Source organism: Trifolium pratense, linkage group LG4 (assembly GCF_020283565.1).
Source record: "Trifolium pratense cultivar HEN17-A07 linkage group LG4, ARS_RC_1.1, whole genome shotgun sequence".
Lineage (NCBI taxonomy): Eukaryota > Viridiplantae > Streptophyta > Magnoliopsida > Fabales > Fabaceae > Trifolium > Trifolium pratense.
This window is the reverse complement of record NC_060062.1, coordinates 56,948,079-56,972,082: the sequence shown is the minus strand read 5'-3', so window position 1 is coordinate 56,972,082 and position 24,004 is coordinate 56,948,079. Positions and strand designations below refer to the sequence as shown.

Genomic DNA, 24,004 nt, shown 5'->3' with positions numbered 1-24,004 from the left:
TCCGATATCCTTCTTTATCAAACAAATATAGTTCGATATCCTTCTTTATTGGACAAGCCAATATCCCTAAATATTCATGATGCATGCACTCAAAACTCATGAATATATTCATCAACAATTTTGGCATATAGCCCATCAACAATAACGTGGAACACTATCCAACGTCCGTCTTTATTAAGATAATCAATACCTTAATATCCGTCTTTATCAAATAACATAATTAGATATACTTCTTTATTAGAATAACATACTCTAATATCCTTCTTTATTAAGTTGATTAACACCTTAATATACTTCTTTGACATTTAAACAAACATCATCAACACAATTATATTTCCACACATATAATCAACAATTATCATTACAATACAATTAATCATGGTTATAAACACCTAATTGCATGTTAGGATACCTTAAATCCATGTTACAAGTGCCTAATTGCACTTAAAACAACTATCAAAAAGTTGTTGTCACAGTGCTGTTCGCTAAGCGAAGGCTTAGCGAAGCTCACCAGAGGATCACCTGCTCGTGGCGAAGCTGCAGCGAAGCTGTGGCGAGCTGTTCGCCACACGTTCGCTGAGCGAAGGCTTAGCGAGTGCCTCCTGTCAGGACAATTCAAAACTTGCGTTTTCTACACCAAATAACCCAAAAATCCCATTTTTCATGTTATAAACCCCAAATAAGTTTATATTCATGTGCAACAAGCATATATAAACACAAAAGGACAATTCATTTCTCAGATCTACATCATAAACATCGAAAAAGTAAAGATTGAACACTTTTTCATCAAAACTCTCAAGAACACAAAGTTCTTGAGTTTAATCTTTCATAAACTCGTTTTTAACCATTAATTCTGTTCATTAATCATGTTAAAAGCATGTTAAACATATTAAGAACCTTAGGAACGATTTCCATCAAGAAAATCCATCCAAACTAAAACGAAAATGGGGTGGAGGAAGTTCGGGTGAGGAGAAATCGACATTCTCCCCTTCCTCGAGTCACCCACGAATACGAAATCTACTCTCTTACCTGGATTCGAAGAAAACTCGATGAAGATCTCGAATCTCTAGCTCCTCTTCTTGCCCTAGCTCCTCAAGCTCTCCTCTCTTCTCTCAAGAACACAAGAACATGAGAAATGAAATGTTCTCTTCTCCCCCTCATGGCCATATGGCGCCACCTTCACACCCTCAAGGCCCATTGGGCCTCAAGCCCAATTGGCTTGGCCCAATAACACGTTAACTCACTCTACTCGCTTAATAACTAAAGTACTCGATAAATAACTCTAGTTATTAACTTAATTAAAATGCCACGTTAAATAAGATATTTTAACACATAAAAATAATAATATGAAAATTGGGTCGTTATAGTAAGAAACTAAAACTATGGCTTTTTAACAATCTGAGTATCGTGTAATTACTTTTTTTTACACTAGCCGTTTAGGCTTTTGATCAATGAGGGAATCAGCCAGTCAATATTGGTTAGTGGTGAAAAGGTCCATCCCCTCTTGGTTGAAGTTTAGACTTCCTTTGTAACGGAAATCTTTCCTTCCTCAGGTATACCCAAACCCAATCGCCGGGTTCAAAAACCAGTTTCTTTCTCCCTTTATTTGCACTTTTAGCATAACTTTCATTCCTTTTTTTAATCTGCAATTTTACTTGCTCATGTAACTTTTTCACAAATTCAGCTTTAGACCTCCCATCCTTATGCTTCAAAAGAGAATTGTTAGGTAATGGTAATAAATCAAGTGGTGTTAAAGGATTAAAACCATAAACAATCTCAAAGGGTGAGTGATTGGTAGTACTATGGACAACCCGATTATAAGCAAACTCCACATGTGGTAAACATTCTTCCCACAATTTTAAATTCTTTTTAAGAACAGACCTAAGAAGAGTAGAAAGGGTCCTATTCACTACCTCGGTTTGTCCATCCGTTTGCCAAAAATGACTTAGGAATTTTGAGTTCCTGTCCGAAACAATGCTCCTTGGTAGCCCATGAATGCGTACCACTTCTTTAAAGAAAAGATCAGCAACATGGCATGCATCGTCCACTTTCTTACATGGTATGAAGTGTGCCATCTTTGAAAACCTGTCAACAACCACAAAAATAGAATCTTTCCCATTCTTTGTTCTAGGAAGCCCCAAAACAAAGTCCATTGAAATATCAATCCAAGGAAATTCAGGAATAGGTAAGGGAGTGTAAAGACCATGGGGCATAACTTTTGATTTAGCCCTTTTACAAACAATGCATCGGTCACAAAATTTTTGCACATCAGTTTTCGTATGGGGCCAAAAAAAATGTTCTTATAACAATTCTAGAGTTTTAGAAACTCCAAAATGCCCCATTAAAGCTCCCTCGTGCGCCTCCTTCACAAGTAATTCTCTTATGGAACTTTTGGGCACACAAAGTCTTTTTTCTTTAAACAAATAGCCATTGTGCCTAAAATATCCATTGAGGGCAGCATGCTCACAAGCTAAATATTTTGAAGAAAAATCAAGATCACGTTCATACAATTCTTTGATATGCTCAAGACCAAAAATTTTGGTTTCAAGAGTGGAAAGTAACACATACCTTCTTGAAAGTGCATCCGCAACCACATTAGCCTTACCTTTTTTGTGCTTAATCACATATGGAAATTGTTCGAGAAATTCAACCCATTTGGCATGTCTCTTGTTCAACTTACCTTGCCCTTTTAAATGTTTCAAAGATTCATGGTCACTATGAATGACAAATTCTTTGGGCAGTAGGTAATGTTGTCAAGTTTGCAATGCCCTCACTAAGGCATACAATTCCTTATCATAAGTTGAGTAATTCAGGGCAGCCCCTTTTAATTTCTCACTGAAATAAGCAATTGGATGCCCTTCTTGCATCAAAACAGCACCAATTCCAACATTGGAAGCATCACACTCAATTTCAAAAGATTTAGAAAAATTAGGTAATGCAAGAATAGGTGCTTGGATGAGTTTTTCTTTAAGGGCAGCAAAGGCTTGCTCTTGTTTCTCACCCCATTTAAAACCAACTTCTTTTTTCACAATTTCATTAAGAGGTGCAGCCAAGGTACTAAAATCCTTTATAAACCTCCTATAGAAACTAGCTAAGCCATAAAAACTTCTTACCTCACTTACATTTTTGGGTGTTGGCCATTCTTGAATTGCTTTCACCTTGCTTTCATCAACATGGACTCCCTTAGAGCTTACAATGAAACCTAAAAAAATCACATGATCGGTGCAAAAGACACATTTTTCTAAATTTGCATATAGATTTTTGATCGTGCGACAACGTGACTGCAAGTATACAGTCGTGTCGTGTAGTTTTAAAAGATATCGAACCCAAAGGACCAATAATCGACCTACCGTTATCTAGTGTTGCTTTGTAAATCTAAGGCTAATGATTTAAAGGATTTTGATTAATTGAATAATTAAAATAAGAAAATTAAATATTTTTTAGATTTTTTATATGTAAATAAAATATTGCTAGGACGTGCTATTAGTTGCTTCAGAGGGTTCAATGCTTAATTCGTGCTAGACAAACTGTTAAATTTTCGAAACTATATTGATTTAAAAATACCAATCTCAGCTCTCGCAAATCTTGACTAGTATTATAAATTATAAAGGTGGTGCTTAACTTTCGTCCTCACACCCGCTAATAAAATACTCTTTGAAAAGCAATATAATTTAATTAACTCTAATCCCAACTCTCGTTGCGAATTAGAGTTAATGTTCAGTTTTTACTATCTAGTAGAAATCTCACGCTCTCGCTCTATTGATTTTTACTTTAATTAATTCTCACTCTCGTGACGAATTATAGTCAACGTTTAATTAAAAACTGCTTAAGAAAATAAAACAGTCGCCAGTTTTCAAGAATTATATTTGATTTAAAAACACTAATCTCAGCTCTCGCAAATCTTGACTAGCGTTATACTTAGATAAAATAAATGCTCAGCTCTCACGCGCTCACTTACCTATATAAGTACTTTTGAAAATCAATATAAAACTCATTAATCCTAAATAGCTCTCGCGGACTTTAGAACTAACGGTCAGTTTTAACTATCTGGCCCTAAACCTCAACTCTCGTCAATGTTGGTTTATTGCCTTTAAAACAATCCTCACTCTCGTGACGAATTATTTGAAAACGTATTTATTTAAAACTGGTGGTTGAAAACTATTAAGCACGAATTATCTACCGAACCCCTATTAGCTACTAACTACACATCCTAGCAAAGCTAAATTTAGCTAGACATAACTAAAAATAAAGACATAAAAATAAAATAAGCAAATAAATAAATAGACATAATAAAAATAAAAACAAAAATTAAAAGCATAAAATAAAAGCAATAAAATAAAGACAAGAAATAAATAAGACTTTGTGAAATTCTCGCCTGGCCGTTTGATCAAGTGTGTGGCCGTGATTTTGAAGGAAGTGGCGAGGGCCACTTGGAACAAGCTGGCGGGCGCCATTATGGGAAGGTTGGTGAGCACCACTAGGCCCAACTTGGTGAGCGCCATCTGTTGTTGGCTGGTGGGCGGCACTTCTTCTTCTTTTGCGGACTTGTGTGTTTGTTTTGTGTGGGCTGCACATGTGTGGCCCAATTGGCTGCACATGTGTGGCCTTTTTATCCATTTTTGCTCCTTTTCGGTCCGTTTTCGCTCCTTTCTTCAACTCGTACATTTTTATCTGTTTATTTAAAATACGAGAAATAAGTAACTATTTATATAATAAAACTTCGAAATCAAAATAAAAACATATAAAATATAATAGTAATTTAACTAAATAAATAGCATATTTTTAGGTGTATCAAACTCCCCTAAACTTGAACCATTGCTTGTCCTCAAGCAATTTAGCTTGCATATAGAAAACATTTGAAATGCGAAGCAACTCACACACACAGACTTAGAGAAAAATAACATCACAAGTACTCATACGTGGTCAGAAATTCAAATCGGCTAAGATTAATTAGTTAGGTTCTTTACACAATCAAGAAGGGTGTTTCAACGACACACAAAGTTCTCCCTTTTATACATATCGAATTTGGATCATGCCGTTGTACTAAAATCTAAATCTTCTCCTTTGTTTCATCCTTTTTCATTCTAGACAGTCACATTAAGACCCTTTATCTATGTCACACACATGGTAAGGAAGTCGGTTAGCGTCTTTATTCATCTTTTTCAACTCGCAATTAGCTTGATGATACAAATTTTGATGATACAAATTTTTGTATTAGCAATCATATAAATATTTTTTCCAAGGTTTAATCGTATTACCACAGTATGACCTTATATTATTTTTTTCTTTAAGGTTTAACTGTATTACCATAGTATGACCTTAAAAATTTGCTTAGATGATTCGCTTATATTCATCGACAAACTTACTTAATGTGTGACTTTATAGATGGTGTTCGACTGGATAGATAAACTACTAAAGGATTCCACAAATTTAAATCAGGAGATTTTGGCACAATGGTTATTCAAATTGATATCTATACTAGGGAGACTTCTGGGTGTTGGAAAAATACCGATTTTGTTGTAAAATTCCCTAATTTCCTTAACTTAGCCTCTCGTCTTTTCTTAACCTATATACTTTCTAAGTGAGCTATTAGCCTAAGTCTTTGAAAAAAAAAATTAATTTGGCTCAAGAAAAGGAAAAATTTAGAAAAACCAAAGAATATACTATAAATTCAATTTTTTTATTATGCGAAAGGAAATTAAAATTCAAATAACTAAAAATTAAAAATAAATAAAGATAGTAGAATACTCCCCTAAACTTAAATCCAACAGTGTCCTCACTGTTGCGACTCAAGAGTAGAACTAGAGCATAAAACCTGTGGTAGATCATGGGGGAGGCTGTTGATAATTTTGGAAATTGTTGAACTGAAGCCTCAAACCGCCTAGCTCTTGTATGACGTTGTCGAGCTGTTGCTGACGGTGCTCTTCTGAGCTCTCCCATCTATGATAATAGCCCTGCATCTGCTGTTGGTTTTGAAGAATTTGGTTTTGCTGGGCTTGCATGAATGTCATTTGTTCCATCATCTCCTCTTGTTGTTGGTGCATGGCATAAAATAATCCATCGCGCTCTTGATTTAATTCATTTTGGGCGCGAATCTCATGGAGTACATCATCGATAGTGCTTTGCCTTGATGAGGAGGAACTACCTGCAAAAGTGTTAGAAAAATGTGTAGTGTGTGCAGGTGGAACAATGCTTGCGCCCCCACCAGCAGCACCATTTGGAGAAATGTGCGTGGGAGCTCTATTAGTCACAGGATCATCAGAGATAGTCATAAAAAAAATCAAAAATAAAAGAAAGCAAAAATTAAACAAGAATTAAAGAAAACTCATGGGTTGCCTCCCATGCAGCGCTTTGTTTAACGTCGGTTAGCTCGACTTCTTAACCCTTTAGATTAGTATGGTGCCTCTTCCAAACTCACGTTCTTAAAATTATGCCCAGTATCCTTAGGTCTCCATTTGAACATGTCAAACCATCTCATAGGTGTTTTCCTTTTTCCTTTCTTTTTCTTGGAGGCAAACAGAGATGTTTTATTTTGGAAGATATTACTTTCTGGTTAGGCTTTTAGTATGTCGGGAGGTACTCGTTTAAAGGGTGTGTTATCGACATTTGATTCAGCTATGTCGAGTCTACAGCAAGAGCTTTTCTTTAAACATTTAGCTAGGTCGTCATTACCATTTTTATGAGTCAGAGGGATGAGAGTTTTTAGAATTTCAGAATTTTTGGTTTTATCTTTCTCCATCTCTTTTCCACATTCTTTGACGACGTCTAACATATAGCAACTATCTTCAATGGCCGATGCGTTCATGAATTGTGTTAAGATAAATTCAACTTTTTCTTCACCTACTTCAAAGGTGAGCTTTCCTTTTTCACATCTATTATGGCACCGGCGGTTGCTAAGAATGGCCTTCCTAAAATTATGGGTGTATTGGAATCTTCCCTAATGTCCATGACTATAAAATCAGTTGGGATAAAGAATTGACCTATACGTACTGGCACGTTTTCTAGTATACCTAGGGGGTATTTGACAGAACGGTCAGCGAATTGTATTGACATTTTAGTTGGTCTCAATTCTCCTAACTTAAGTTTTTCATATATGGGCATAGGAATTAAGCTTATACTGGCTCCTAAATCGCATAGTGCTCTATCTATGACATGTTTTCCAATGACACATGGTATGGAAAAACTTCCTGGGTCTTTTAGCTTAGGAGGCATATTATTTTGAAGTATGGAGCTACACTCGGCAGTAAGCATAACGGTTTCTTCTTCCTCGATTTTTTTCTTATTAGTTAAGATATCTTTAAGAAACTTAGCGTACGAGGGCATTTGTGTGATAGCTTCCGTAAAAGGTATTGTGATGTTTAGTTTTTGTAGAAGCTCAACAAATTTCTTAAACTGCCCTACGTTTTTGGACTGTACTAATCTTTGAGGATACGGGATGAGTGGTTTATATGGTGGGGGAGGAACGTAAGGTTTCTCTTTCTCTTTGGTTTCCTCTCCACTATCCTCCTTTTCTTTTGGTTCACTCTCCTTCTCGGTTATCTTATCGGAATTGGGTTGCATGGCAGGATTTTTAAGTCTAGGATCACCTGGTCCATCGTATTGTGTCCCACTTCGTAATATAACAGCATTCACATGTCCCCTAGGGTTTGGCTGAGGCTGGCCAGGAAAAATTCCTGCAGGAGGAGAGGTAGATGCTTGTTGTTGTGCCACTTGTGCGATTTGTGTCTCTAACATCTTATTGTGAACGGTCAAGACATCTAACTTGCTTGTATTTGCTTAATTTGCTCACTAGTTTGAAGGTTGGTTTGAGCTTGGGTAGTTATGAAGTTTTCCATTAATAGTTCAAGGTTAGACTTCCTAGGAGCAGGGTATGTAGTATTTTGGAAACCTGGTGGTGCTTGAGCAGGTGCTTGGGCGAGTGCATATAAAGCGTTGTTGCTCTTGTACGAAAGGTACGGGTGATTTCTCTGGTTTTGGTTGTAAGAGTTCCCTTGAGTGTAATTCACTTGGTCGGTGGGAGCTTCGGTTAGAAGTTGACATTCAGCGATAGCATGACCTTGAGCTCCGCACAACTCACAATTTTGTGTTGTTGCAGCCACGGTGGCTTTGGGTGCGGTGGTTAGACTATCTATCTTTTGAGTTAAGGCATCTAACTTGGCGTTGATGTTGTCTATGTTGCTGATTTCGTACATTCCACCTTTCGTTTGAGGTTTCTCTACTGGTGCTCTCTCGCTTCCCCATTGATAGTGATTTTGAGCCATGCTTTCGATAAGCTGATAGGCTTCATTGTAGGCCTTATCCATTAGTGCGCCACCAGCTGCGGCGTCTATGGTCAATCTTGTGTTGTACAAGAGACCATTGTAAAAGGTATGAATGATTAACCATTCTTCGAGCCCATGATGAGGACATATCCTAATCATTTCTTTGTATTTTTCCCATGCTTCAAAAAGAGACTCGTTGTCTCTTTGTCTAAATCCATTGATTTGGGCTCTTAGCATAGCAGTTTTGCTAGGCGGGAAATACCTCGCTAAAAAGACTTTCTTCAACTCGTTCCATGTTGCGACTGAGTTGGATGGTAGGGACTGGAGCCAGGCTCTAGCTTTATCTCTTAATGAGAATGGGAATAAACGAAGTCTTATAGCTTCGGGACTGACACCATTTGCTTTTACTGTATCCGCATATTGCAGAAATATAGATAAGTGTAGATTGGGGTCGTCTGTGGGATTTCCGGAGAATTGGTTTTGTTGTACGACCGACAACAGCGAAGGTTTAAGCTCAAAATTGTTCGCTTCAATAGCAGGGGCAACAATGCTGTTATGAGGTTCAGCTTGTGAAGGGATAGCGTATGACTTAAGTGGACGGTTTTGCGGTCCTTCAGCCATATCTGGTTCGTTAATTATTTCGGGAAGAGGAATCTCTAATTGATTTTCTAAATTTCTACGTCTTAAAAGACGTTCGGGTTCGCTAACTAGTTGCACCAATCTTTCGCCTCTAGAGCGAGTGCTTGGCATGCAACAAACGAACTAATCGGGGTAAAATAAAAATAAAATAAAATTGCCTTAGTCTATACGGTGTAACACTGGAGTTACGATATCGACTAAATTGGTCCCCGGCAACGGCGCCAAAAACTTGATCGCGTGTTTATCAACTTAACTGCAAGTATACAGTCGTGTCGTGTAGTTTTAAAAGATATCGAACCCAAAGGACCAATAATCGACCTACCGTTATCTAGTGTTGTTTTGTAAATCTAAGGCTAATGATTTAAAGGATTTTGATTAATTGAATAATTAAAATAAGAAAATTAAATATTTTTTAGATTTTTTATATGTAAAAAAAATATTGCTAGGACGTGCTATTAGTTGCTTCAGAGGGTTCAATGCTTAATTCGTGCTAGACAAACTGTTAAATTTTCGAAACTATATTGATTTAAAAATACCAATCTCAGCTCTCGCAAATCTTGACTAGTATTATAAATTATAAAGGTGGTGCTTAACTCTCGTCCTCACACCCGCTAATAAAATACTCTTTGAAAAACAATATAATTTAATTAACTCTAAACCCAACTCTCGTTGCGAATTAGAGTTAATGTTCAGTTTTTACTATCTAGTAGAAATCTCACGCTCTCGCTCTATTGATTTTTACTTTAATTAATTCTCACTCTCGTGACGAATTATAGTCAACGTTTAATTAAAAACTGCTTAAGAAAATAAAACAGTCGCCAGTTTTCAAGAATTATATTTGATTTAAAAACACTAATCTCAGCTCTCGCAAATCTTGACTAGCGTTATACTTAGATATAATAAATGCTCAGCTCTCACGCGCTCACTTACCTATATAAGTACCTTTGAAAACCAATATAAAACTCATCAATCCTAAATAGCTCTCGCGGACTTTAGAACTAACGATCAGTTTTAACTATCCGACCCTAAACCTCAACTCTCGTCAATGTTGGTTTATTGCCTTTAAACCAATCCTCACTCTCGTGACGAATTATTTGAAAACGTATTTATTTAAAACTGGTGGTTGAAAACTATTAAGCACGAATTATCTACCGAACCCCTATTAGCTACTAACTACACATCCTAGCAAAGCTAAATTTAGCTAGACATAACTAAAAATAAAGACATAAAAATAAAATAAGCAAATAAATAAATAGACATAATAAAAATAAAAACAAAAATTAAAAGCATGAAATAAAAGCAATAAAATAAAGACAAGAAATAAATAAGACCATAAAATAAAATAAGAACTTGAAATAATAAAAGAAATCTTGAGTACGGATTCCGACAGCGTAACGGTAGGAAATAAAAAAAACTTATTAAATTCTCAAAGGAGAATAAAATAATACTAAACTCTCAACTTTAGAGAAGAAAACCTTGTGGTACTAAGCCTAGTTCTCAATTCTCCAAGTCAAGTGTTATGTTTTTGAGTGAAGAGAACTAGCCTATTTATACTAAAATACAAGAGGGGAAAGGGGAAAACTGGCCGATGTGGGACTTTGTGAAATTCTCGCCTGGCCGTTTGATCAAGTGTGTGGCCGTGATTTTGAAGGAAGTGGCGAGGGCCACTTGGAACAAGCTGGCGGGCGCCATTATGGGAAGGTTGGTGAGCACCACTAGGCCCAACTTGGTGAGCGCCATCTGTTATTGGCTGGTGGGCGGCACTTCTTCTTCTTTTGTGGACTTGTGTGTTTGTTTTGTGTGGACTGCACATGTGTGGCCCAATTGGCTGCACATGTGTGGCCTTTTTGTCCATTTTTGCTCCTTTTCGGTCCGTTTTCGCTCCTTTCTTCAACTCGTACATTTTTATCTGTTTATTTAAAATACGAGAAATAAGTAACTATTTATATAATAAAACTTCGAAATCGAAATAAAAACATATAAAATATAATAGTAATTTAACTAAATAAATAGCATATTTTTAGGTGTATCAATTTTCTTGTCTTAGTACCTGCAAAACAGCCCTTAAGTGAATGCAATTGTCCTCTAAATTTTTTCTATATATTAGGATATCATCAAAATACACAACAACAAATTTACCCAAAAATTCTCTCAAAACATGGTTCATTAGTCTCATGAAAGTGCTAGGTGCATTAGTTAGTCCAAATGGCATAACCAACCACTCATACAAACTATATTTTGTTTTGAAAGCCGTTTTCCACTCGTCCCCCTCCCTTATCCGAATTTGATGGTACCCACTTTTCAAATCAATTTAAGAGAATATGCATGCACCAAACAATTCATCAAGTAAGTCATCTAGCCTAGGAATAGGATGCCTGTACTTAATGGTAATGTTATTAACTGCTCTACAATTAGTGCACATTCTCCAACTACCATCTTTTTTTGGTACTAAAATTACCGGGACAGAACATGGACTTAGACTTTCTCTTACCCATCCTTTACTTACCAACTCAGTCACTTGCCTTTGTATTTCTTGGGTTTATTATGGATTGCTTCGGTAAGCCGGCCTATTAGGCAAGGATGCTCCCGGATTGAGATCAATATGATGCTCAATTCCTCTTATAGGTGGTAAACCACTTGGTATCTTCTTTGGAAAATGTCTTTAAATTCCTGCAAAGAGTTTCAACACAACTTGGCAAATTTTGGGTGTTAGGAGTGTTAGCTAGTAATGCCACCTCTTTGCAAAATAGCAAATATAGGGGCTGTTGTGAAACAATTGCATCTTTAACCTCTCATTTTTTTGCAATCAAACTCTCTTTTTTTTCATCATTCTTTTTTTTTTGACACTCTGTTTCTTTTCTTTTTCTTTTTCATTCTTTTCTTTCTCTTTTTCTGTTTCTTTTTCTTTCTTTTCTTTTTCATTTTTTTCTCTCATTTTCTTTTGATCTTCTCTCACCTCACTAGGACTCAATGGTACAAGAACAACCTTTTGGCCACGAAGCACAAAAGAATATTTGTTGGAATACCCTTCATGATTAACCTTCCTATCAAATTGCCAAGGCCTTCCTAACAACAAATGACTAGCCTCCATAGGAACTATATCACACAACACAACATCTTATACTTCCCAATTTCAAAACAAACCTCAACTTGCCTGTTAACAACCATTTCAACACTTTCATTAAGCCATTGAAGTTTATATGGCTTAGGGTGAGGTTTTGTTTCTAAATTAAGTTTTGACACTAACCGGGTACTAGCAACATTAGTACAACTACCACCATCAATAATTAAAGAGCATACCATTCCTTCAACTAGGCATCTTGTATGGAAAAGGTTTTCTCTTTGAGTTGTGTCTCCTTCTTTGACTAAGTTCCCCAACATCCTCCTCACCATGAGTAGCTCTCCACTAGGTATTTCTTCTTCTTCATCATACTCTTCATCATCCTCACCTTCCTCCTCTCCTAGAACTTCTTCATTTTCCTCCATAAGCATAGTTCTCTTTGTTGGACATTCAGATGCAATATGCCCTTTGCCTTGACACTTGAAACACGCAATGAAATTCTGGTACACAGTAGACAAGTGTTGTCCACGATGTTCAGACACTTGTCATAACACTTGTCTTAGCTGTAAGAACAATAAAGCAGAGCATTAAAAACAGATACTGAAAAGCATAAACAATACACATAATTGTTAACCCAGTTCAGCCTAACAGCCTAATCTGGGGGATACCAATCCATGAGGAAATTCACTATCAGCAATATTAATTCAGAGCTAAACTCCCCCGTTTACAACTCCTCACTTAATCCCTACCCAATGCAACTTCTACCTAGGAACTCCTAGATATGAGACCCCGTCTCACTCCCCTCAACCTTACAACCAGTAAGGATTTCAATAACAACAGAATGGAGACACTCTCCTTGACAAAGATGAAGTCGACACACTTCAATAACATCACCACCTAGCCAACGACTAAGTTCACAATTTGGAGTTGCTTAAAAGCTTCCTCCAAATACAATACTCAACTCATTACCTACAGGTTTCTGAGTGAGGACATAGTAACCATCTCACAACCCGAGTGGTTCACTTTACACCAACTCTCCTAGAGAGTGGCTTAAAGACACGAAACCCTTAAAAGACTACATCTTTGATATTCTATTTTTGCTTCATGTTTCGGTATATAAAACAGGGTTAGCAGCACCCTTTAAATAGCAGAGCCTCGTGGGCTTTTCACAATGATCCAGCTCCAAGAAATCTTCTAGATGCAAAATATATATTTTTACCAAATCTTTCTTTGCATCAAATATTCCTCCCATAAATATATTTGTTATAAATATATTTTTAAAATTAAATCTTCTAATCTTCTTGAAGCACAAAGATTTATTTGAAATAAATCTTTTATATTTTCTGCAGCAATCTTCACAAGATATATTTTTGAAACAAATATTATATTTTCTAAAAGTTATTTTATTCCTTTAGAAAATAGAACTAGGGTTCAGCTGCCTTCTGAAACACATTGATCACGTGCGCCTTGTTGAGTAAGAAACCACGAAACAATTCTTCAATCAAATCTTCGAAAGATTGAGTAGAAAATAAAAACGCTAGCTGGCGCGAACAATCAGACATACAAGTGTTGTTACATCTGTCTCAACACTTGGTGTACGCACATATGTCTCAACACTTGGCTAAAAGATGTTTTTGCAAAATGTAGCCAACATACAAAAACCCAACAATCTCCCCCTTTGGCAAATTTTGGCTAAAACAATATTAGACTAGTATTAAGAGAGATACAGTATCACCTTTCCTTCGAGTCAACATGAGCACACAACTAGGAAAGAAAGTAACATAGAAAAGCTACTTCCAAGAGAGCTCTTCAGCTACGAATAACTTGTAAGTAGTAACAGAGGCATGCAACAGCAGGAATAAACACATATCAGATAGAGAGAAATAAACTCTCACACTGGATTCAAAGATAGGAGAAATAAACTCCTACAATCAGAGTACATCCATTCAACAAAAGATCACCAGGGAAAAATAAATTCCCACAAACATAGAACTAGGAAAAATAAATTCCCAGCCACCAGAGAATAAAGCCAAGATGTCTCAGCATCTGGCATCACACTTGTCACTTATTCATACTACCACTCCCCCTGAATTTGTGCATGATAGAGCAAGAGCATACAATGTAGTCAACCATAGGAACTACAACATCCTTGTAATAGCAGAAGCATTCAATCAGAGTGATCAACGCTTAATGGTTGTTGTAGACACACATGTGTGCATTCATAAATAAGCATGTACAAGTTACCCATATTTCTATGACTGTAACTAACTAAGTCACCCATATTGCTATGACTGTGACCCAAATCACCCATATTTCTATGATTGTGATCCTAAGCATAAAAGTCATCCATATTTCTATGATTATGACTAAGCACGATGAATCATCCATATTTCTATGACTATGATTATGATCATGCCCTATGCTACAAGTTTAAATGCTTTTTGGAATTCTTGCATGCACATCACACAGAGCTGAAGGTAACATTTACTCCGCTCAGACATAGGCCTAAAAGATTAACGATTAACACATCGTGGGAAGAACCGCAACAACATACACACCAAATGTCAGCACATCTGTCCACACATCACGCAGATAGATCTTACATATCACAGATCACTACTCCCCCTTTTTAGCCACAAATTCTGACAAATAAAGTCAGTGTGCATTAAACAAAAGAACAGAGGCAAAGAGGCACCATAGCAGTATCAGAAGTGCAAGTTACATAACAGAGAGAACTAAACTCTCACGAAAGAACCACATAGGGAGAAATAAACTCCCACATACTAAGAAAAATAAATTCTCACACATCAGATCAGGATGTCTAGACATCAGGCATGACATCACACATCAGGAACATAACACTCCCACAACCATCAAGCACACTATTAGAGCATAAGCTAGCAGAACACATTATCAAGCTAGCTACACACTACTACTCCTCCTGAATAACATTACTCCCCCTCAACACATGCATATATATATAACTCACACTCCCCCTCAATACGAGCATAGAAGCATAAGAACATCAATACGAGCATAGAAGCATAAGAACAGCAACTTCACCAAATGTAAGAACATCGGTCCACACATTTGTGCACACACACACTACTCCTCCTTTTTAGTCATAATTTTGACAAACATCATACATATCAGAACACAGAGTAGCAAAAACAGAAATATCCAGAGTGCAGATATTCCAGACCATAGGCACATACAGGTGCTAGAAATCCATGGCCTAGCCCACAAAAGATACGGAGAACAAAAGTAGTGGAAAGAGAACATGCGCGCTTTCATCCACAATACCATGACCAAACTCCAACAGTATAGCATGAAGATCATAAGTAACAAGGCATAAACCTATACTATCTTCATCACATCAACCACATAGTGCACAGAGCTACTACAACCAAATATAACACCATGGGATACATAGTTCATCAGATATATATCAGAAGTGGAGGAACCATATCATATCTACCACATCAAACTCTATAGTTAACACTCATAAAATAGACATTTTCCCCTTGTTTCCACAACATGACAAGAGCATGAGAAAACATTGTTCTTGGAAACAACATGTACCAACCGGCAGAGAAAACAATGTTAGGAACATGTGGTCCGACAAAAGAAATCTATAGTCATAAGTCAAAGACACTCCTTTTTTGGCTTTGGAGTGCTTCTGATCTTTCAATCTCAAAGAGTTGTCTCATAATACTCTTAGAGATTACACCCATAAAGGTTATTGGTAGCTTCACCATAAACGCTGTAGCTTGCTTCATAGTTAAAAACATACTCACAAAAAATCCAGCTTCTCATAACATTATCTCCTTTAAAACACAAATTTCTATTTCTAGACATTTTCTTCAAAATGAATGAAACATTCTCTAAGAGGACAGAAGAGATGTCAACTTTCTTCCTGTCAAGTGACATGATGCCCAGAACATCATCCTCAATATTTGGCTCAGAGTCAACCACATTTTGGCATTTTGGTGACAGATGTTGTACACAATGTTGGAACACTTGAGATAACACGATGTTGAGACAGATGTTACAACATCTCGTACCAGAACAGACAAGTTATTCAACACAGATGAGTATTATTCAGTGTCAATCTCAAGAGACATATACCAAAAGCATCTTCAATAATAGATATATTGTCATCACATAAGAACATCAAACTAGAGGTTTCAGAAACAGGTCTGAAACAATCACTTACCATAGTAGTAATCACCTTTGATCATCACATATCTGAGCATTATCGCATGTGATCATAACACATTTGAACACATATAATACTTCTCAGCAGAATGCACATCCAAACAATCGTACCATGCTAGTTCTCTTTTAGTCACACTTTGAGCAACAACTTTGGTCAAGTGGAAGATCATCAAGATTAGTTTCTTCTACCACATTCAAAACCTTAATACTCCAAACCACCATTAGTTGATCTTCAACCTCATTAGATTGAGGACTCTCAGAACCATATCAGCATAAGTTTGGGGGATTGCAGAACAGGTTTCAACAACACTAACTGGTTGGTCCAGGATGTTTCAACATCCGATATGACATTAGACTTATGTTAGGTTCCTTTGGGGGACTCAACCACAACTTTAGTGAGGGATGACAAAGTGTCAGAACCAACAACCTTGGAAGATGACACATGCACAATTTCAACAACAGTGTCATCAACAACATCAATATTCATACTAGATTGAAAGTTTTAGAGGTACATCTGACAGATGTTCCAACACTACCCACAACATTTGAACTGACAAAACCTTTAACATGGGTAACAACATTTGATTCGACATTAGGGGTTTTGATAGGTTCAAGATACAAACATGTCATAGTATGAGATTTATTGACAACAACAAAAGGATCACCATTCCTACCATCACTTTTAAGATTCATCTTTTCGTCTTTGTTCTCTATTAGCCAAGATGTAGCATTTACTCCCAAAGACATAGAAATAATTAACATTTGGTTTTCTACCCTTCCAAAGCTCATAGAGGGCAAATGAGAACTCATGACTAATTCCTTCAGAGGAGCAGAAGTTACAGAATTTAGCATTTTCAAATTCCTTCCGATGGTCACTTCTGATCCTGACAATTACACCCTCATTCTCTCTTTGGAGGCGTTGACAAAGGTCTTTGAAGACATGAAAAGTATTTGATTTTTCTTTAATAAAATTTACCCAAGTAAATCTGAAGGAATCATCAACAACTAAAAAGACATACTTCTTTCGACCAAGGTTTTCAACTTGCATAGGTCTCATCAAATCAGCAATCATCTCTTTTCTGATCATGAAGCCAGAAGTTTTCTTGCCAGATGTTGCAACATTATGTGGAACATTTGTCCCTTCAACTAGTCTATAGTGCAATGTGAGAGGAGATTCCCTCTTACAGACAACATCAGAGCTGATCAAAATATTTGGATGCTGATCAAGAATAATACTACAAAGCACAGTGGGAAATGTTGTTGGCATCTTCACAGCCAAAGACTTAGCATGCTTAGTAGTTTAAAAAAAATATAAGAGTCAAAACCTCATTTGGTCTTGATACCAACAATGTAGATGAAGTTACTCAAATCTATAGCACAGTCAGATAACTCTACCTCAGCATCAGGATCTTCACTCCTGGCCAAAAACTTATTAATCACAGTAGGTGAAAATTCAACACATCAACCCATGTTAAAAAAACCTTCATGAATTCCTTGCTCAAAGGATCATCACAGTCTTCAGTTTATTGGCTTCAACAGCTCTACTAGACTTAGTAAAGTCAGTTTTCATTTTCTACCTAGTGAGAGCACCAGCCTTTTGCTGGACAGATGTACCTACACCGGCATCTACATGTGTCCCAGACAGTAAATTCTTACTAACGGTCAGCTTACTAGCCCTTCTACAGGGAACATCAGCATCCACAAGAATAGTTGGATGTTGGTCAAGTATAATACCACACAGCAGGGTTGTAAATGCTATGGGCAGTTATAGAGCAAAATAAACAGCATGTTCCAAAGTGGCATCAAACACATAAGAGCCATAATCAGACCTGGCCTTTACTCAAGGTTTTTTAGGGTCATCACAATTGTCAGCAACATTCACTACAAATTCCCTTATCAGCTTATCAAAACAGTCACCTAGATCAGACACTTTTCTCATCAAACCTTTCACACTTCTTCAAGATGTGCCACCAGATGTAGCTACACTTGTCTCCCTTTCAAAGTCTGAATCACTAGAAGAGGGTTCTTTTCTCTTTAAGCTCTTCTTCTTGACCTCAGAAGTTGGAATCACCTTGCTCCTGGTTCTAGGGGGACCAGTCACAATTTTCTTCCCAGCCATTTTAGCAGACTTCTCTGCCTCAGACTGATGGACAGGTGTACTAACAGTTGTCACACCTTTACCTGTCCTACTTCTAGTTCTTTTACCATCACCAGTATCAGGCACTTCTGTCACAAGTTTGTCACCTGTAACGTTTTCATGCATGAAGACAACATCAGGATCACTCACTCCCTTACCTTCAGATAGGGTCTTACTGCTTTCATCTGATTCAGAGTAATCCACAAGATTATTACTAGATTTTGCTACCACAGGAGTTCCTTCTTTTTCAGTAGCATCATTATGAACAGTGTCACTTGTGACAATTTTAGGTACCCCAGATGTACCTACACTTGGTACAACATTTGTCTCCAATGCCATAGATGTGTCATCATCTACCACAACATCCGTCTCAGGTGCCACAGATGTGTCAATATTTGGCACAACATCAGTCTCAGGGACAGTTCCCTTGAGAGAATCAGCAACACATTCACTTGTGGTCTTAGTAGAAGCACCAACATCATAATTAACAACAGCAGGGGGCCACAAGAGAATCAACCATCAGTAGTTGATCAACTTTCAATACCAAAGAGCAATAATCCTTTGCTCCCAAAAATAATAACTCCTCCTTGCTAGAAACAACTGAAATGTCTATCCTAGGTGATTTGGATGACACTCCAAAGTGCAGATAACAATTCACCCATTGGACATAGGTTGAAGCAGCTCCAATGTTCATAATCCCATGAAGCTCTTTTCACTACAACAGAACAAGAGTTTCATGCTCTCGTAGACTTGATAATATCAAGTTAGAGTAAACAACCTCCATCCTGTTTTAGAGAAATACCACTAGACATATTGAACAAAACAAAATAGGTTCTCAATATAAAGATGTCAAGACATTGAGTCTGACTTGTCTTCAAGATCTCACAACTTCAGAATAAGGACTCCATATTAATAACTTCTCAGAGCACTCTAGAGAATTATACATTCTCCCCTTCAATAGCTGCACATCTAGTGGTTGGTATACGCAAGTTACTCTCCTCCAAACAGAATCTATTTCATGGCCATAAACAAGATTCCATAAATCTGGTTCCTTTGATCAGAAGGATTCTCCAGATGTCAGAGAAGATGTCCTTGACATTTGAGCTTGACCTCCACATAAAGAATCTAAATGAGATACCTTTATCAAGCTTCCATAGGAAAATCAAAACACACATCTGCACCACCACTTACTTGGATCAGAAATAAACTCACCCAAGAAGTCAACCATAAGTTTCCAACAAGATTCTGCATACTGCTGGTCAGATGTACCAACATCTGGGAAGACATCAGTCCCCTTCTCAAGGAACACACCAAGAGATCTTTTATCAAAGCCATTGGAGGTTGGCTTTTAGGGTTAGAAGCAAAAATAAATTGCTCATAACTACCTTCAGATCTCTCTTCAACAAACTCATGTATGAGTGCCTTTATGAGTGGACTTGAGATCACCCTCAAGTATCGTTGGCATCTCCAACAAGTTAGTTGAACCTCTTCAGAGGAGAACAGAGTGTTGCACACTCAAAACCACCAAGAGTTTTCCATATATATATGCAGCGGAATTCAAAGCAGAAAAACTCCTCAACAAACTTCAGGCACACCATAATGACCTTTGCACAAATTCCACACTCCAGGTGCAACAGGTTAACAAAGGTTTGAAAATAAATCAAACCATACAGAAGCTCAACATCAAAGCTATACACCATGCCATGAATAGTCCATCCTCCACTTCTAGGGACCATTCAAACAAATATGAACTTCTTCAAGTCCAAACAACTTTTCAGTATTCCTTACTTGTTCATAACCAGAAAGTATCTTCCCTAGGATCTCACCCAGATACAGAACAGGATGCCTGCTCTGATACCAATTGAAATTCTGGTACACAGTAGACAAGTACTTGGTGCACTAAGTCCTCTATCTCCACATAATGTTGCAACTCCACTATGTCGCTTATGTCACGATTTAGGCCATGAAGAAATCTAGCCATGGTTGCTTCATTATCTTCTATCAAATTGGCTCTTATCTTTGCAACATCCATCTCCTTGTAGTATTCATCAACACTTTTGGTGCCTTGAGTGAGTCTTTGTAATTTGTTGTGCAGATCCCTATGATAATAGGATGGCACAAATCTCCTCCTCATGATCCTTTTCATCTCTTCCCAAGTTTCAATGGCAGGTTCATCATACCTTCTTCTTTCTTCGACAAGTTGATCCCACCATACCAAGGCATAATATGTGAATTCAATGGCTGCAACCTGCACTTTTTGAACATTAGTATAGGTGTGACAAGCAAAAATTTGTTCAATTTTCGTTTCTCACTCTAAGTAAGCCTCCGGATCATTTTTTCCTTGAAAGGGTGGCACTTTAATTTTTATGCCACTCAATCTGTCCTCCCTAGGCCTCTCCGCATGCCTTCTCCTTCTCCTTTCCTCCTCATCACCACTAGAAACTCGATTTTCTATTCGGTGAATCCTCTCATGTAAACCCTTCTGTTGGGTTTTTGTATATTGGCTACATTTTGCAAAAACATCTTTTAGCTAAGTGTTGAGACATATGTGCATACGACATGTGTTGAGACAGATGTGCGTACACATTGGAACAACACCTGTCTGTCTGAACTGCGCGTCAGCTAGCGTTTTTATTTTCTACTCAATCTTTCGAAGATTTGATTGAAGAATTGTTTCGTGGTTTCTTACTCAACAAGGCGCACGTGATCAATGTGTTTCAGAAGGCAGCTGAACCCTAGTTCTATTTTCTAAAGGAATAAAATAACTTTTAGAAAATATAATATTTGTTTTTTAAATATATCTTGTGAAGATTGCTGCAGAAAATATAAAAGATTTATTTCAAATAAATCTTTGTGCTTCAAGAAGATTAGAAGATTTAATTTTTAAATATATTTACAACAAATATATTTATGGGAGGAATATTTGATGCAAAAAAAGTTTTGGTAAAAATATATATTTTACATCTAGAAGATTTCTTGGAGCTGAAGCATTGTGAAAAGCCCACGAGGCTCTGCTATTTAAAGGGTGTTGCTAACCCTATTTTAGACACCGAAACTTGAAGCTAAAATAGAATATCAAAGATGTAGTCCTTTAAGGGTTTCGTGTCTTTAAGCCACTCTCTAGAAGAGTTGGTGTAAAGTGAACCACTCGGGTTGTGAGATGGTCACTATGTCCTCACTCAGAAACCTGTAGGTAATGAGTTGAGTATTGTACTTGGAGGAAGCTTTTAAGCAACTCCAAATTGTGAACTTAGTCGCTGGCTAGGTGTTAATGTCATTGAAGTGTGTCTTCATCTTTGTCAAGGAGAGTGTCTCCATTTTGTTGTTATTGAAATCCTTACTGGTTGTAAGGTTGAGGGGATTGAGACGGGGTCTCATATGTAGGAGTTCCTAGGTAGAAGTTACATTGGGTAGGGATTAAGTGAGGAGTTGTAAACGGGGGAGTTTACCTCTGAATTAATACTGCTGATAGTGAATTTCCTCCTGGATTGGTATCCCCAGATTAGGCTGTTAGGCTGAACTGGGTTAACAATTATGTGTGTTGTTTATGCTTTTCAGTATCTGTTTTTAATACTCTTCTTTATTGTTCTCTCTGTTAAGACAAGTGTTACGACAAGTGTCTGAACATCGTGGACAACACTTGTCTACTGTGTACCAGAATTTCACCTTCTAACTCTGCTCTCATCATTTGTTGCATTCTTGCTGTAAGAGCCTCTAACAACAACCTATTTTCTGCACCTGACATGATTATGAAATATTTGTGAAATTAGTAACAAGTGTTTAAAATGGACCTCACCACTCTACTCACGTGTTTACACTCAATCACTCGTGTTTCACTCAAATTTGGCATTTTTTTATATAATAAAAACACTCTGCCTTTTACCACTCAATTGCTCTTTTTAGTTCTTTAAAAAACCAAACTCAATCACACAAGAAAAACAATTTTCAAGTAGTAAACACACAAAAAGGCTTAAGATGAAAGGAAACAAGAACACAGACACAATATATCGAGAGAAACAAAAGAGAAATACGAGGTATGGACAAATAACTCACAAAAATAAAACAAACAAGAGTGTGGAGCAAAATAACTTTGAAAAATCACAAGCTTCATATAATCAGAAACTTCTCTTCTTTTTTTTCTTTCTTTTTTTCCTAATTCAAACAGCACTATCAAGAGATGAAATTGAAATTTGTGCTAAGAGATGGTCCTATACGAACCTTGCTCTGAATACCAAATGATGGCTAACTAAATACAAATTAACCATTTTCACAATATTTGATGAAGTTTAAGCTTGTATTTGGAAAGGGTAAAATGGAGTACGAAAATTACTTATAAAAATATAGTTATGGCAGAATGAAACATAGAAATAACGTGAAGAATGGGGTGGAAAAGGTCAGAAATGGGGCGCCACACTCTTTCTATTGATTAGAAAGGATGATAAGCCAAAATGAGGATCACCACAAGAAACTTGGTTTCTTGATAAGATCAAAAGCTTGGTCCAATCTAGAACCAAAAAGAGACAATACTCTCAATTCACACATAAAGTGTAAAATTCTGCAAAATAGTCTGCTTTATTCATTGATTTTCGTCCCCTTAAATAGGAGAATTACAAAAGCTAAAAAACTGAGCCAAATCTCGCTCATTATTGCTAATAATTAGCATTGACCAGCCAATATTCACTTGGTGGCCAATTAAGGAAGGTATGATCACACATTAAGAGTGAACTAGCTGTTTTCTTGTGTAATTTCACCCATGCTCAGCTGTTTTCCTCTCCCTTGCTCAGCTCTTTATTTGCAAGAAAATAAACACACCAAATGCCTAATTAAAACTTTAAAAGCTTATAATTGGCAAGCAAAATAAACTAAAAATATTTTAAGTGTTTTGGTCTAATTTAGATAATTTGGACCTCACACTTTTATTACAACATGAAATAAAAAATTAAGAAAACTTCAAATTTGGGCAGCATGCCCTGTCCTAGTGCCATCTTCACTTGACGTGATCAAATTGATAATTCTTGGCTCTATTTCGTCCTTTTGTTCTTCTGCTCCCATCAAGTTGGTTACTAAGTTAGTTAAACCTTCCTTAGCCTTCTTAGCTCGCTCCCTTGTCATTGGACCTCCCAAACCTTGGATTGCTTCATTAAGGTCTTGTTGGGTAATCTCCTCATCATTCCCTCCCTCTTGAAGTGAATTCGACCTCGAATTTAAATCATCACCTACATCAAAAGGTGTCAAGTCAGCAACATTAAAGGTAGCACTAACACCATACTCACCTGGAAGTTCTATTTTGTAGGCATTATTATTTATCCTAACAAGCACTTGAAAAGGTCCATCCCCTCTTGGTTGAAGTTTAGACTTCCTTTGTAACGAAAATCTTTCCTTCCTCAGGTATACCCAAACCCAATCGCCGGGTTCAAAAACCAGTTTCTTTCTCCCTTTATTTGCACTTTTAGCATAACTTTCATTCCTTTTTTTAATCTACAATTTTACTTGCTCATGTAACTTTTTCACAAATTCAGCTTTAGACCTCCCATCCTTATGCTTCAAAAGAGAATTGTTAGGTAATGGTAATAAATCAAGTGGTGTTAAAGGATTAAAACCATAAACAATCTCAAAGGGTGAGTGATTGGTAGTAATATGGACAACCCGATTATAAGCAAACTCCACATGTGGTAAACATTCTACCCA

General features: G+C 36.9%; 1 non-coding gene and 1 pseudogene across 1 annotated transcript; one reads left to right on the top strand and one right to left on the bottom strand.

Annotated features, from left to right (window-relative positions):
* Window positions 1-1,379: 1,379 nt before the first annotated feature.
* Window positions 1,380-22,061, bottom strand: LOC123922997 (annotated as a pseudogene).
* On the top strand, window positions 8,392-8,498 carry LOC123882508. Its single transcript, XR_006799838.1, has one exon. It is a non-coding gene; the product is annotated as a small nucleolar RNA R71 (small nucleolar RNA).
* Window positions 22,062-24,004: the final 1,943 nt, after the last annotated feature.